Source organism: Acipenser ruthenus, chromosome 2, assembly GCF_902713425.1.
Source record: "Acipenser ruthenus chromosome 2, fAciRut3.2 maternal haplotype, whole genome shotgun sequence".
NCBI lineage: Eukaryota > Metazoa > Chordata > Actinopteri > Acipenseriformes > Acipenseridae > Acipenser > Acipenser ruthenus.
The window spans coordinates 46,974,136-46,991,745 of NC_081190.1; positions in this window are offsets into that span (position 1 = coordinate 46,974,136).

Genomic DNA, 17,610 nt, shown 5'->3' on the forward strand with positions numbered 1-17,610 from the left:
CACCTGTAGAACTCCTCTGTTGTATCCTGGGACACTATCACCCTTCATTTAAATATGCTTTATTTTGCTCTTATCTGCCCCCTATTTTACTGCATTTAATCCTGTACCTCAGAATATTGTAATCTCCCAAGTGTTTAATCTGTAGTATTTTGTACTTAATCATATCCTGATGTAACTATCACTACTTAATCATATCCTGATGTAACTTTCACTATTATCTGCTGTATTATTGAATTGTGGTTTGTCACACTTGAGAATTATTGTATTTCTTGTTCTTATTGTATGACTTATATTGTAACACTTGAATGTATTTGTATTTGCTTGCGATTGTAAGTCGCCCTGGATAAGGGCGTCTGCTAAGAAATAAATAATAATAATAATAATAATAAAAAAGGGGGCGGATAGCCGAGGCAGGGAGACCAGGAAGGAGAGAATTACAGTAGTACAGTCTGGAGAGTAAAGCTTGGACCAGGAGTTGGGTGGAAAAAGTGAGAAAAGGACGGATTCGGTAGATGTTGCTAAGAAAGAAGCGGCAAGTGTGACAGGGAGGAGACATGCTGAGAAGGAAGGGGTCAAGAATAACACCTAAATATCAAAAACTCACCTGATGTTAATCTTGGCAGCAATTCTATCTATTGCCTTGCACCTTACATTTCTATTGTGGTATTCTTTGTTTTTTGTATTTTATAGGCATGGTTACTTCTCATAGAGGTCAATCAGTTTATCAATTGGCTCCTGTTGTCACGTAACTACAGAAGCTATTTCTCCCTGTCACTATGAATGACTTTTAGCATGTGATATCAACAGCTGCGTTTATTCGCTGGTTACAAGATACTTTTCGTCAAGAATAGAGAAGTGCTCTGTTTGCTGATGACCTGCCGTTACGCGTAGAAAACAGTTTTTCATCATACATGGGTTAGAACAAGAATTATAATGAAAATCATAATGAAAACAACAGTAAAAATGATAATAACACAAATTATAGAGGCGGGCTAGCACCTCATCACAAATATATTTATATTTGGTTTGATTAAACCTAAAAATGTATAGTAGTCATATATTTCTAACTTGGCCAGAATAACGGATGTGGCTTCCAATGTGTGCCTGAAATTAACCTGATTAAAGTATCCTGGATACTTTTTTACAATCAATTAGAAACTTGCTGTCTACTACATATGGGACCATAGGCACCTTTACCTTCAAACTCAGCATTTACTTGCAAAGTAAAATAAACTTAGTTAAATGTTTGATAAGTGACCACGTCAATATCCTGTGGAATAGTTGAAATGATATTGCATGGCATGCATTGGAAGTAGTAATATTACTATAGTTTACGTCAAAAGTTTGATGGATGAGCCCTTTGACCTTTTTAGGGACCTTTTGTCCTTGTTTATGAATATCTTGTAAGGGGTGTGTATTATATATATATATGAGTATGGAATATAGATATATATTTATGGTTGTTATAAGACATATATGCTTATTGAATGTATATATTATTTATTTCTTAGCTGACGCCCTTATCCAGGGCGACTTACAATTGTTACAAGATATTACATTATTTTTACATACAATTACCCATTTATACAGTTGAGTTTTTACTGGAGCAATCTAGGTAAAGTACCTTGCTCAAAGGTACAGCCTATTTAATGGCCAGTAACAAACTGCGCCGGCCGCCTATTGGCAGTCGGCGCACCAGCTGCCCGAAGGCAGCCGGTGAAAAGATTCAGTTTGGCACCCCCTAATCAAAAGGGGGTGCCAACAAAAACCGGCCGTTAACTAAGCCAGTTTTTTTTCAAAATTAAATATTCAAAACAAAGGGGGGGGTGGCACAGAGCACGCCACCCAGAGCCCACTGGTCGACAAAAGCCGTCATGTCGCCAGTGGACTCCGCGTCGGCGTGCTCCAACGCCACCCGGGAACGAAGGAGGGCCCTGAACATGGCCCCACAGTCAAAGAGACCCTCCCCGGTGATCTTACGTTTCCTGGTCTTGTAGATGGTAAGTTTGCCAAGAGCCAGGAGCAGATTCACCAGGAGGTCCCTCTTCCTGGTGGAGCCACGAACAGGGTGCCCGAAAATAAAAAGGGTGGGGGAAAAATGCAGCCAGAACTGCAGCAGTAGGTTCTTCAAGAACAAAAAGAACGGCTGCAGCCTGGCGCAAAGGAAATAAATGTGGAACACCGACTCGGACTCGCCGCAGAAAGGGCATGCGGTGTCCGAGTCAGTGAAGTGACGCAGGACCTCTCCTGACGCGAGCGCTCCATGTAGCACCCTCCATCCCAGGTCCCCAGCGCATCTGGGGACCAGCGGGGAGTACAAGGCCTCCCACTGGGGACTCTCGCCCTCCGGGGGTCGGAGGGGCTCCCGCCAAGCGGTGTCTCGGCGGGAGACGAGGACGAGGAAGTGGAGGGTGTGGAGCGCCATCGCGTACAGGGTCCTCCTCGACACGGAACGAAGGGGGGTCGAGGAGAACTGCGAGATCCTGCTCAGGTGATTCTCAAGGGGAGGCTGAGGGGGAGCCCGATCCTTTGGTTTGATCAGCAGGACCGGAGAGCCGGGGGTAGGGAGGGACGATGGCTCCCCGGTCCTGAGGACCCCCTCGAGATACCCGACAGAGTCTGGGTGCAAAGCTGCTTTGCACTCCCGGATCGCTCGGCGGGCCGTTCTGAGGGTCCCCCGAGTCGCCCTGGCGACCAGCGACTCGGGAGTCAGCCACGCCGAGCGTTGGTGATCCAGGAGATCCCAGACTCTGGTCACCTTGGCCGAGATCAACAGGCTCCGCACCGCGGGGGATTCCAACTCCTGCGCACATAGATGGGGGTTGTGCAGCAGGGGCTCCAGAAGGAATTCCTCCCCCTCGGTCGGAACCGCATCTCGGCCGATGTCGAACATGCTCCGGGTCTTGAGCAGGTCCCTGTAAAAGACCGGCAGCTCGGGGAGACGGATCCCCGGGAGGTCGAGCCAGAACAGCTGCCGGTCGTAGCCCAAGCGATGCAGCTGGCGCAGGAAGAGGGAGGCCAGCGCGCACCACTGCGGGGCCGGGTCCGCGTACAGGTATCTCTGCAGGGACTGGAGGCGGAAGGTGTGCACCTGAGTCCTGATGCACACCAACCCTTGTCCCCCCTCGGCCAGAGGGAGGCTCAGCACCCCCGCAGAGACCCAATGCTTTCTGGCCCAGAAGAAGTCCGTCAGCTTCCTCTGGACTCTGGCCACAAACTCAGGGGGCGGGCTCAGGACGGTGAGTCGATGCCAGAGCATCGACGCCACCAGAGCATCGACGCCACCAGTTGGTTGATGACCAGAGCCCTGCCCCTGAAGGAAAGCACTTTCAGCAGACCCGACCACGACCTCAGTCTCGCAGCCACCTTGTCCTCCAACTCCACCCAGTTGGCTGCGACCGAGGTCTCCGTGGGGCTCAGGTGGACTCCCAGGTATTTGAAGCTGTCCGTGCTCCACTGGAACTGCTGGAGCGCGGCAGGGAGGGAGTCCACCCGCCAGGGGCCTACCAACAACCCAGAGCATTTGGTCCAGTTGATCTTGGCAGAGGACGCGGCAGAGTAAACGCTCTGGCAGCTCCGCATCCTCTCCAGATCGACCGGATCGGAGGTCACAAGGAGCACGTCGTCGGCGTAAGCCGACAGGACCACCCTCGTGTCCGGCGCGCCGACCGCCATCCCCGTGAGCCTCCTGCGAAGGAGGCAGAGGAAGGGCTCGATGCACAGTGCGTACAGTTGTCCGGACAGAGGGCAGCCTTGACGTACTCCTCTCCTGAAGGCGAGGGGTGCGGTCAGGGACCAGTTCACCTTCAACAGGCACTCGGCAGAGGCGTACAGCATTCGGAAGAGGCCGACGAACTTCGGCCCGAATCCGAATGCCCGCAGGGTTCCGAAGAGATACTCGTGATCCACCCGGTCGAACGCCTTCTCTTGGTCGAGAGACAAGAAGGCGACCGACCGACCGGTCCCCCTGCAGTAGTGCAGGAGGTCCCGAACCAGAAAGATGTTATCAAAAATCGTCCGGTTCGGGACCGTGTAGGACTGGTCGGGGTGGATCACGTCTGCCAGCACGGACTTGAGCCTCAAGGAGGCGGCCTTGGCCACGATTTTATAGTCCGTGCATAGCAGCGAGACCGGGCGCCAGTTCTTCAGGCAGCGGAGATCCCCCTTCTTGGGCAGGAGCGTTATCACCGTTCGCCTCATCGAAAGGGGCATCTCCCCGGTCTCGTAGGCTTCCGCCAGGACCCGCGCAAAGGCGGGCCCCAGCAAGTCCCAAAACTTCTTGAAGAACTCCACGGTCAGCCCGTCGATGCCCGGCGATTTGTTATAGGGCATCTGACTGAGGGCGTCGGAGAGCTCGGCCAGGGTCAGCTGGCCCTCGAACTCGTCCCTGACGGGATCCGGAGAGAAGAGGTCAGAGTAAAAGGCTCTAGCCCTCTCGTTCACGCTCTCCGGATCCGTCAGAAGGGAGCCGTCGTCTGCCAAAAGGCAGGTGATGTTCCTGCGGTCTCCCTTCTTTCTCTCCAACGCGTAGAAGAAGTGTGAGCCGCGGTCCATCTCCCGGAGGAACTGGATCCGCGAGCGCACAAACGCCCCCCGGGACCGCTGGAGCTGCAGGTCCCGCAGGGTGCTCTTCTTCTCTTCGTACGCGCTCTGCTCGAGTGGGTCCCCGCGAGCCAGGCGGCTCTCCAGATCGAGCAGCTCCCATTCCAGCCGCTCGATCCTTGAGTCCCTCCGCCTGCTCGCGCCCCTCGTGTACTCCTGACAGAAGATCTTGATCTGCGCCTTCCCCACGTCCCACCACTGACGCCACGTGGGGAAGCGAGATCGTCTGCCGTGCCAGACCGTCCAAAAGTCCCGGAAAGACCGCTCAAAGCGCTCGTCCTCCAACAAGGCATTGTTGAAGTGCCAGTAGGCGGAGGCGTGCCCGACTGGCACCAGGGCCACCACCACGGCCACCAGGTTGTGGTCCGTGAACGGCGCCGGCCTGATGTCGGAGGAGCGAACGCAGTGAGCGTGGTTCCTGGTGACGTAGAACCTGTCGATCAGGGACTGAGACACCCGCCCCTCCCTCACCCTGGTGAAGGTAAAGGCGGGGACGTCTGGGTGATGCCAACGCCAGATGTCGACCAGAGAGAGCTGAGCGGTCAGCTCTCTCAGTGCTGCCGACGAGAGAGGGTAGTGTTCTTGCCCTCCCACCCTGTCCGCGGCCTCGAGGGTGCAGTTGAAATCACCCCCGAGGACCACGCACTCGTCGACGCTGATGTTGTTCATGTAGGTCGACATCCGGCGAAATAACTGGACCCTCGCCGGACCCGTGGACGGCGCGTACACATTCACCAGGTGAACGATACTGTCGCCGTCCCGGATCCGGTGGTGTAACAGACGGCCCGGCTCGACGTCTACCACATCGAGTACCGTGGGAAGAAAGGACCCGGAGAAGGAGATTACCTGGGCCCTGCGGAAAGGGTCCCTACACCCGTTGACGTTCATGGTACCGATGTGATACATGATCCTCTGTCAGAAGTTGTCGGTGACACTCACGGGAGATCCTGAGTTCTCCCGAAGCTCACCAACTGGTCGTGTAACTTGCGGGCCCAAATGTGCACGTTCGAGCCCGAAGTTTTATTGGCGTGTCTGGCCCTCAGGAAGGACCTCACAGAGGTTAGGATCCTCTGGAAATCCCCCCATTTGTCCAGGGCCAGCTGTACCTTGTCCCTGCGGTGGACGGTGGCCTCCAAGAACTCCAGGAGATCCGCCGCAGGGATGTCAGGGAGAGAGACGGACGGAACCTCCGAGCCCACGCTGCCCGTGGACTCGGTATCCTCCTCCCTCTCCCTCAGCTCTCCATCGCCCCCCTCATGATGGTAAAGCACAACACACTCACGTTGGTGGGTGAGCGCGTTGCGCCTTATTTTGAGCTTCACCGGTCCTCCCCACTGTCTGCACCCTGGATTTCGGGGGCGCAGACGGGCGCTCGGTGTACGCCGCCGAGCCAGATGGTCTGGTCCCCGCTCTGGGTCCCTCCTTTGAGGTCCGAGGCACGGTCTCAGGCCCGTCCTCTTTCCTCGAAGGAAGGGGATCCACCCTCTCGGGTCCTTCCCCTCCCTTCCCTAGAGAAAGGGGATACACCCCCTTCCTTCCCCTTCCCCTGCATCAGTCACCGGGACCGCCTCGGGCGATGTTTCCCTCCCAACGGACGCGCAAGGGCCGGAGCCCTCGTCGCCGCCGGAAAGGGAAGCCCGAGGCGGTTGTTGTTCCAGGGGCTCCTCCCGCGCCCCCTCGGTGACTGGAACCGGTCCCTCAATGCTGGGTCGGGGACCGGTTTCTTGGCCCCGTTGCACTTCGGGGAGGGGATCTACCTCGAGGGCACCACCTTCTGCCCTCTCTGGTTCTTCCCCTCCCTTCCGCGCTCCGGAGACCAATGTAAGCGCGGGCTTGCGTGCACACGTGGGGAGGCGTGCCTGCGCCTTCCTCTTCCCCCTGAGGCTGCCGGAGGCTGTCCCCTGCCCTGCCACGGCAACGGGGAGCCCACCTGACATTTAAAATGCATGTAAACAAACATTACACACAGAAATCACAGTACAACTTGGAGTGTTTTGTCATTTTTAAAAGGGTCATAGACATATATGCTTATTGAATATAGCCATATATATATATACTGTATATATATGCCTATACACTTATTGCATTTGTCCATATCAAGGGGGTAGTGTTACCCAAGTTTTATAAATGCTTATGTGAACTTATGTATCGTGTATACATATATTTACCAGGCAAACGTTAAAACCAAAGATATTTTCACATACAAAACCAATAGTTGAAACAGGAAAAAGTTTAAAATAGTGTATCACAAAAGCAAAAGAAAAAACAACTTATTCGACATTTAAAATGCGTTTAAACAAACATGACACACAGAAATCACAGTACAACTTGAGCGTTAGTCGTTTTAAAAGTGTATCACCAAAACTAAAAAAAAAATGCAGAATACGTATTCGGGTTTAAAATGTATTTAAACTATACAGTCCAAACAGCAAACAAAAACTGCACATATTACATTTTAAAACTGTTAAATTAAATATTAAATTTAATATTTATAAAAGAACAAAAACAAAACAAAATCTACTAGAGTACAATTTCTGAAAAAAGCTCTCACTTACTACTGCTTTCAAAAAAAACTTCCCGGACAAATGCATAAGCACTGCTTGAATTCTCTCTCTTCATGCTTCCTCTCTCTTCAAACTTCAGCGGGGAAATTATTTCAAAAGCTCGCTCTGTGACTTAAATAGGGGGCGGTTCCTTTACACCAAACATGCGCGCGAACACACACACACACACACACGCAGAGGCCCACAGAGACCCATGCTGAGTATTTTTTGGTTTGATACAAGAGACAGTGGCAGTGTTTCTTTTAGTTTATTTTTTAAAAAATACATTTGTTTTTAATGTTTTTAAAAAAGATATATAAAATTGGAATCTGTGTTATATTGCAAATAAATATGAAAGAGAAAAATAATTGTAAATGTTTTATCATCAACAGCTTTGAACAGCCCTCATACACGACCAAACTATTCTGATGGTTTTCAAATTATTAATAAGTTGAACTGTTTAGATTTTTAAACTAAATGCGCTTAGTGATATGTAATGTTTTAAATCGGTTAAATTAATGTTTGCACATCCTGAGGTAATGCCCCATTTATAATTTATATTATCTAGATGTCGTCTATGGTATCTCACTATATGTATATGTATATGTATATATATATATATATATATATATATATATATATATATATATATATATATATGTGTATGTGTGTGAACCTTGGTGAGAAATATTTTTTAATCAATCTCATACTTTGTGTCCCTGTGTGGTCCGAGTGGGGGGTCTGAAAACAGATGACATTCCGAAAGAAGATAAGAGTTCATTCAATGATCAGACCACAGACTGTTGTTTCTAAATAATTCTATTGTAAGGTACCCCCCTGAGAATATTTTGAAATGTGTGAATCTTAGTGAGAAAATATTTTTAAGGCGGATCCCATACTTTGAAAGTTTATTGGGGTTATTTAGGTTCAGTTGTCACGACATCAGGAATCTATTTAAGGTGCATCTGTCTCCTGACACGGCCCCCTGGGCTTTGACCATTAAGACCCTATAGATTATCAAGAAAGTCATTGATCTAAATTGTATATAAGCATGTCTCTCAGGACCTGTCTGCACTTCTGAAAAAAGTCTGAACAGTTCAAGAAATCAAGACAATGGAGAATTCACCGAGCAAAAACTCAGATCTGTTAAATGGTAAGTAACTCTATGCTTAACCCTTTGCGGTCCTGTGTTGGACATGGTTCGACATTGCAATTATTCCTATCCGGTCCAATGTCGGACCCTGTCCGACATCATCAAAAAGACGCAAAAAAATGGTTTCTAGTCGTTTTTTCCCCGGAAAAAGCCGAGAAAACAATTCAATGGCTGAGTGGGAGCGACAGGAGCCGAGACAAGCCGAAAAAAAAGGGCGTATCTCATGAATAGTCATACTTGCCCCTGGCATCAGATAGGGGCGGCATTAAGGAAACAAGCTGGCTGATACTGCATCAGCGCTCAGAGAATATCTCGGACATTTGCAAAATGCAGATGCAGATGTTATAGTAATAAAATAATGACTTGGATCACATTATTGAGGCGTATGGTGATAAAACGAGTGATCAGGAGATGATTGATCGGTATGTACGACTATTATTATTATTATTATTTATTTATTATCATATGTGAAAGCTATAGTGAATGAAAGGGTGGGGCGGGGCTGAAGATGCCTAGTGAGTGCTTTGTTGATATGCAGGGCCTTTTAAACCCGTTTGACTGTGGAAAAAAATACTTTTAAACAGCGGGTCTAAAATTAACTGCGCGTGTGAAAATAAATTGGACCTGACGCGCACTTAATAAATGGACTGCAAAGGGTTAATGCTTGATAGTGTCTTAACTCAGAGCGAAAAGCTGTTTTAAAAATGTTTCTTTTAGCCATAATTTTTAGGGGTTATCTAATTAAATGTATGTGTTATAAATGTAACGTCTGTAAAAAAAAGCTGTTTTAAATATAGTTTTAATATAGTCCTCATTTTGTTTTTAGGGGTTATCTAATTAATTTATATGTGTTATAAATGTAACGTTTGAAATAACGTCTGTAAAACGCTATTAGATACTATGCAAAAATACTTGAATAGGTTCTTACCTCAGAGCGACAGCCCGGGATGTTTTGAAATATTAATTCCGGTTAGAAATGCATTATGGGAAATGTAGTGCAGTATGGATGATGATGTTTTTTAGGCTGTGAATGGAGGCCCCTTGAGGCTTGTCTGTGCTGCAGCATAGGTTGTCCTAATAGGAAGCCTGCTTACAATAAAACCCATTTAAAAGGGTGTACTGTAAAGAGTTAAGAAGAAGCATATAACTCAGAGATATTAACTCGAATATTAAAAATACATGCTTTAACATGGGGAGTTTTGTAAAAAATATTTTTTTTTTTTTTTTTTTTTTTAAATGTAATCTCCCCATTTGAAATGCCCAATTATTTTTAGGCTCAGCTCACTGCTACCACCCCTGCGCTGACTCGGGAGGGGCGAAGATGAACACACGCTGTCCTCCGAAGCGTGTGCCGTCAGCCGCCCGCTTCTTTACACTCTGCAGACTCACCGTGCAGCTGCCTCAGTGCTACAGCGTCGGAGGACAACGCAGCTCTGGGCAGCTTACAGGCAAGCCCTCAGGTGCCCGGCCAGACTACAGGGGTCGCTGGTGCGCGGTGAGCCGAGGACACCCTGGCCGACCTAACCATCCCTCCCCCCGGACGACGGTCGGCCAACTATCGATGTCAATATCGATGACCTTTGTGACAACTCTGGCGCTATTGGACAGAGCTCTAGTGTCAGACAGTCTTATTCAGAACTTTTAGCCCCGTCCTCTAGTGTAAAAGAAGATGTCAATCGTAGTATTTGTTGTTTAAACAGGTCGGTGCTTGTATCTTTATTCACAAAACTTTAACAAAACAGCAAACAAACAAAACAAAAGCCTAGCTCCGTCTTGGAGTTACTAACTAAACTGTGATGGTTCACTATCTAACAACCGAGCAGCTAAGCTGCTTACCGGCTTTTTCAAAACAACAAAAAAAAGCTCTTATATGGATTCAATATATAATGGTTAGCATTATAGACATTTCCAGGAGGACCTTTCAACACCTCAGCTTCTGTCTAGCACCGAACGAGAGCAACCTGAACAGGGTTTTTAGCCCTGCTTAAATATCAACCTTTTAATACAGGTGAAACCAATTACTCAACCCTGGGTAATTGCAGACTGGCCCATTCTAGTCCAGGTATTCTGGGAAATGTAGTTCGGCTGGTCGGCTTAGACTATCAGGACTACATTTTCCTTCCACAATTTTTTTTTACATAGGATACAGGCTGTGCCTTATAGGCGGCCCTATATATCTTCCTTCGATGACAATGCCATGCACTTTGTCACACCTTATAGAAGAACAGTTAAATTCATTTGAAGAGTTAGTGACTGAGTCGCACTACGGCCAGACTACAAATAGTCCCCTATATCCCACTTGGCTTCTAGAGGTCCAGGGCCATAATGGTATGTGTCATACATTTTTTATTGACGTTAGACCTAAGTATCGTGATCTTTTCTCTAAGTATTCATGACGACTTTAAATTTCAGAACTTACTCCCGGAGAGCTCATTCAACAGGAGCCGCTGATCCCACTGGTTGACCCTGATGTCTTTTTAAATAGTCCCTCAGTTACTTTAGAAGTGCCTAAAAGTGAGTAAAAAACTTTCATGTTGTATTTAAAGTGTTGACTGTTACTAGCTTTTTATATTTTTTTGTATTTTATTATGTCTGTTTTGTTTATTAATAGTAAATACGGATATATAATTATTATATATTTGGATATTAAGTTATGTATAATCATTACGGATTATATACATTATTTTAATTATTATTATTATTATTTTATTTAGATTATTATTATTATTGTTGTTGTCGTTGTTATTATTATTATTATTATTATTATTATTATTATTATTATTATTATTATTATTATTAATTTCATTTTTAAAAAGATGTATCTGTTTAATATAGTTTTAGAAGACCCCGCTTATGACTCTCTGGTGGAAGAGCTCTTCAGTACATCTTTCAATGACCCTCCGTCCGTCCCAATAGTGTCTAAAAGTATGATCAATATTGTTTTATAGACTATTAAAAATACTTTTGATCATTTATAATTAATATTATTATTTTAGATGAATAAAACATTCATATACAATCTTTTATCTTATTATTATTATTTTAGAAAGCCCTGAAAAACCTGCAAGGAAAGCCGTGGCCAGCACATCAGAGGGACATGGTTTAAAGGTGAGGACCCCCTTAGGGCCCTACAATAAACAACCCAAATCTGAAAAAAGACCTCTCAAAAGTAAGCACATATTTAAAGATAATGAATGTTAAATATTTCATTAAGCACCTGTTAATGTATTTTGGTTTGATTGTATATTTTGTTCTATTTTCATTCTTTTAGAACGACCCTCAAGACTTGCTCTTATTATGTCCAGCGATTCTTCAGAGGACAAAACACCAGTCATCAGGGCCCCAAACTCTAAAAGACCAAGTAAAATTTCCAGAAGGCTTTACAGTTCACCGGAACCAAGAGTCACCCCACCAGTCTTATAAGTACTTCAAAGGCCAAGCCCAGCACAAGCCTCATCATCAACTACTAGGTATCATAGTGTGGAGCTCTTGAAGCATGTAGAATTGTCTATAGATCAGATCATTTACAGACACCCCACTATAAGGGCTCTAGTGTCTGACTCTGAGGTAGCTCAGAAGACTTCAATAACCCTGTTGAAAACTCTAGGCTTTTTGAAACACTAACTTGGGCCGTGTAGAGCGATAATGAAACCCTTCCGGAAAACAACTTGTAAGAGAAAAAATGTTGAAATTGCTGTTGTTGATTATACTGATAATTATGATGCTGTGACAGGGGTTCAAAAAAATAAAAAGGTTTCAATTGATCCGAGTCAAACTGTGTCAAATAATTCTGTGGTTAATTCTGCAATCATTCCCCAAAGTACTTTAATATGGGTCCCTCAACAAGCTCCCCTTTAGCTTCTACACATACTAAGTCCCCAACCCTAGATGTAAGACCAAGCACTGCACCCACAAATTTAGGAGCTTTTGAGAATTTTGACTATCTAGACAAACTATTAAATGATTTAAATTATAACTCATGGAATTTACCGTCAATCAAGGCTTTGATTGATGAAATTTCTACAGATAGCCCCTCTATAAATGACAACACCCCTAATATAAACAACAACACCCCTAATCACCCAGGGATTATTAGCCCTCTGCAGTTCACAGGCAGCTTGTTTCCTTATGGCCGCCCCTATCTGATCCCAGGGGCAAGTATGACTATTCATGAGATACGCCCTTTTTTTTCGGCTTGTCTCGGCTCCTGTCGCTCCCACTCGGCCATTGAATGGTTTTCTCTGCTTTTTCTGGAGAAAAAACGACTAGAAACCCGTTTTTTGCATCTTTTTGATGATGTCGGACAGGGTCCGACATTGGACCGGATAGGAATAATTGCAATGTTGGACCAGGTCCGACATAGGACCGCAAAGGGTTAAAGATGCTAAATTGACTCAGATTAATTTTGACTCTTTGGATAAGCTTTTACAAGAAATGTCTTGACAAAATCAGGTTAATACAGAGAGTGTAGATGCTGTGGAAAACCAAATAGGGGAAGGTTTAAACGGGGGTCTTGTCAGAGTAACTCTTTTGTTTTACAGGACCCTAACAGGGTTAGCGATACCCCTGAGGTTAATAAAAACGACAGGCCTAGAATTAGATGTTAAAATTGTGGTGTGGCACAGATGCCCTCAAAAGGATGTGATCCTCAAACACCAAACAGATACTCGACCAAAAAACAAAACTGTATTTCTGTTTCTTCATTAGAACCATTTCTACGGTATTGTTAACTTGAAAGGTTTTCTGGGAACAGTCTATCTGTGCAATTACTAGTTACACAGCCTACAGTAACCGATCTGGACAACACTGTGAGGGACACTGTAATGTGTGTTTTTCACCAGCCTGTAATAGCAAGGCCTCTGTAAAGGTAAAATGTAACGATTGCAATCGTTATTGTTGATCACAGCTCTGTTATGATGAGCATAAGATTCTCCGAGATAAAGCCAACAGTGAAAAACAGGTCTCTATGTGTGACATCTTACTACTATGTGTGACATAGTGTGACATCTACTATGTGTGACAACTGTGTACAAGTTGCTATTCTCTCTATAAATGCAACCCTACTAAACCTACAGCTCATAAATGCCCTAATCCCTACTGTAAGATATGTAAGGCAGTGTTGTTACCTCACACTGATCACAAATGCTTCATTCAAGTGCCAAAACCTTATGAGCCCATAGATAAATATGTGTTTTATGATTTTGAATGCCGTCAGGAAGATGGCTTGCACATTCCGAATTATTTGTACTGTCTGCACATGGATGGGGAATCATGGTTTTGGGAGGGAGAGGATTGTATGAAAAAGTTTTTTGAAAGGTATCACAGACCCAGCTACACCGGCTATACTTTCTTGGCACATAACGCAAAGGGATATGATAGCTATTTACTGATGAATTATTTAGTTACCAATGGTATTAACCCTCATATCATAGCTCAGGGTAGCAAGTTAATGTGTTTTACAGATGAGTCTTTTAAGATGCGCTCCATTGATTCCTTAAACTTTATGCTCATGAAGTTAAGAGCAATGCCTTCAGCTCTGGGATTTGAAGCCAGAAAAGGATATTTTCCTCATTTTTTCAATACTGTTGAAAACCAGAATTACATCGGTCCCTATCCTGAACCACGTTACTGCGGTGTACAGCAAATGATGTCTAAAGAACGTGATGACTTTTACAAATGGTACGAGTCGATTAAGAAAGGCATTTTTAATTTCAGAGAAGAGATGGCCTTCTACTGCAAAAATGATGTCGTAATTTTGAAAGAGGCCTGTATCAGATACCGTACAGAGGTTTATGCTATAGGGCAGATAGACCCCTTCCAATGTACTACCATTGCTTCACTGTGCATGGCTATGTACAGAAGTAAATTTATGCCAAAAGACACAATAGCTATCATTCCTCCAGACAATTACGGTGACCAGCAAAAAAGCTTTTCAAATGCCTCAATACAATGGTTAATGTATGAAACTGAAAATGTATTCATTCAACATGCTTTAAACTATGGAGAGCTTAAAATAGGTCCCTTTTTCTTGGACGGGTATGCTGTGATTAATGGTAAGCGTACGGCTTTTGAATTTGCAGGGTGTTTTTTTCATGGTTGTCCGCAATGCTACGATTCCGCCGATCTAAACCCCTTATGCAAAGTATCCTGTGGTACGATGTATCATCACTTCAATGAAAAGACTGAAACATTGCAAAAGGTTTATGGGTTGGAAGTCAGAGTTATTTGGGAGCATGAATGGAATGCCCTGAAAAAACAGCCTCAAGTTCACAATTTTTTGGTTCGCTCTGATTTTCCAGAACGTATCAGTCCTTGTGAGGGTCTGTTTGGGGGTTGTATGAATGCCATTACATTACATTATGTGGCCCAGGAAAATGAAAGGTTGGAATACTTTGATTTCACTAGCCTGTATCCCTTTGTCAACAAAACAAAAGTGTACCATGTAGATCATCCTACCATAATTTGCCATAATTTTCAGGACTTGAGTCAGTACTTTGGCTTGTTCAAATGAACTGTTCTGCCTCCTAGGGGTCTTTTTTCCCCGTACTGCCTGCAAGAATCTGCAATAAATTAATGTTCAACCTCTGCCGTTCTTGCACAGAAACACTAAACCAGACAGGGATATGTAACTATATCTCTGAAGAAAGAGCCTTGACAGGAACCTGGTGCAGTGTAGAGGTAGTCAAAGCTCTTGAGAAAGGTTACAAAGTGTCTAAAATACACGAAGTTTGGACACAAAACTAACCAACTCTTTACAAGCTTGGTTAAAGATCCTGACCAGTTTTTCCATTATCTCTTTTCAAAAATCAGGTTTCTCATTTTTGTTTTGTAAGTGATACAGTGGCCCAGGTTCAATGGCACTATGCTTCTGAAACCTATACACCCCCAGGTAATGTAAACGTCTTCATAGCGACGTTTACAACCGCTTACGCCCGACTAGAGCTCTATAACCTCATGGATCGTCTGCAGAGCCGCTGTCTGTATCATGATACAGACTATGTGATCTTTGTCAGTAAGCCCCATGCTTGGCGTACAGAACTTGGAGATTATCTTGGAGATTTAACTAGCGAGTTGAAGCCAGGGGAATACATTACAGAGTTTGTGTCAGGGGGGCCTAAAACGTATGGATACATCACAAACAGAGGAAACACATGTCTCATAAAGTAAAGGGTATTACCCTAAACTATGAGAATTCCTAATTAATTAACCTCGCTTCATTAAAAGACCTAGTTCAAAACTTTGTGAATCCTGATAGAAACACCCCCGCAGAGCAGACCATGAATCGAGGCTCCCAGATTCACCATTATAAAAAAGAATTTCAACTGGAAAACAGACCACTCCAGAAAACGTTTCAAATAGTCTACAATAAGAGAGTCTTGTGGTCTGATTACACATCTCTTCCTTATGGCTACTGAGGAGGGCTTCGATATTGGACTAACCGTACCTTTTGCCGCTATAATATCTGGGCCCTCCAATTCAGGCAAAAGTTATTTTGTAAAGCAGCTTTTAGAAAACTCAACAGATCCTTTCCCAAACCCCTGAGAACATCATATGGTGTTATAGCTGTTGGCAGCCATTATACCACTAATTGGCTCTTAAATTTAAAAATATAAAATTTATTGAAGGCATACCATCTTCATTAACCAATGATAATTTACTGCCTCCTAACAAAATCAATTTAATCATTATAGATGACTTGATGGAGGCGGCTCGCGAAAATGATGAAATACAGAAAGCTTTTACAAAATACATCCATCATAGGAATTTATGCGTGCTGTATTTGGTTCAAAATTTATTTTTTCAAGGAAAAATGAGCTGTACCATAAACTTGAATTCAAATTATATTATTCTGTTTAGAAACCACAGAGATAAACTTCAAATCAACACTTTAGCCCGACAGATGTACCCCGGTAACTCCAAGTTTTTCTTAGAAGCGTTTGAAGATGCCACAAAATTTTAATAGATTTAAAAGCCCAAACCCCCGAAACATACCGTCTAAGAACTGGTTTCTTTACTGATGAAATACAGAAAGCTTTTACAAAATACATCCATCATAGGAATTTATGCGTGCTGTATTTGGTTCAAAATTTATTTTTTCAAGGAAAAATGAGCTGTACCATAAACTTGAATTCAAATTATATTATTCTGTTTAGAAACCACAGAGATAAACTTCAAATCAACACTTTAGCCCGACAGATGTACCCCGGTAACTCCAAGTTTTTCTTAGAAGCGTTTGAAGATGCCACAAAATTTTAATAGATTTAAAAGCCCAAACCCCTGAAACATACCGTCTAAGAACTGGTTTCTTTACTCCTGATTGGCCAGTTGCTTATTTCATGAGAAAAACCATGACAAAACACTTATAAGCCACCTGTTATAGCGCTAAAACCTTTATTCATCTAGACTCTTCAACAATGCACCATGTCAGTTAGAATAAAACGGAACCTCCCTCTCTTAGAGCATAGTTCGCGGTTCTGCTCATCAGAGAAGAGCAGTTTTACAAGAAGCCTCCGACGATTTTATCAAATATATCGTGGAAATTGCCTAAAATGCCTTAAAGGGTAACATCCCCTTGACCTCAAGTCAATTAAACACCCTCAAAAAGCAGTGGTGTGTTATAAAGAGCCTATGTAATAAGAACAATTCAATTAAAAAGAAGAAAAAACTGTGAATCAGAGTGGCGGTTTTATTGGCGCTTTAATAAGGATTGCTCTACCTTTTTTATCAGGAGTCTTAACACCTCAAACTTAATTAGTAAAAAATGACTCACTTTCAGAAAATGTTTCTGGTACCACAACATCAACTCGATAGACTTTGACAGCCTGAGCCCCAGCACCCTGAACCTATTAAAAAAGCAGTTGAAAGCAGACTTGACTCTGAAAAACATTCTACTTAGAACCAATATCAGTGATCATGAGAAAGTTAAGCTATACACCATCTCCTTACAGAGATATCTAGCCTTGATTAAACAGAGTGAAAAAGAACTTAATACCCTGACTTTGATTACTCCACCCTCTGAGGAAACGGCACAAACTGATGCAGGATCTGAATCTAAGGTTGTGACTGATGTTATGAGTAGCGTCCCATCCAGATCTAAGAAAAATGCTGAATTTATTTTAAACGTTATGTCTCAGAATGCTTTGGTTACCTCATGGAATGATCAAGGGGAATTCATTCTTAAGGGTAAGAACATTAGAGGGTTGCATATGGTTGATTTAATCAGGGCTGCTACAAGGAATACCAATATCCCTGAACATAGGATACCTGTAGGATGGCTTGAATTTATCAAAGGTTTGGCTGTGATAAATGTCC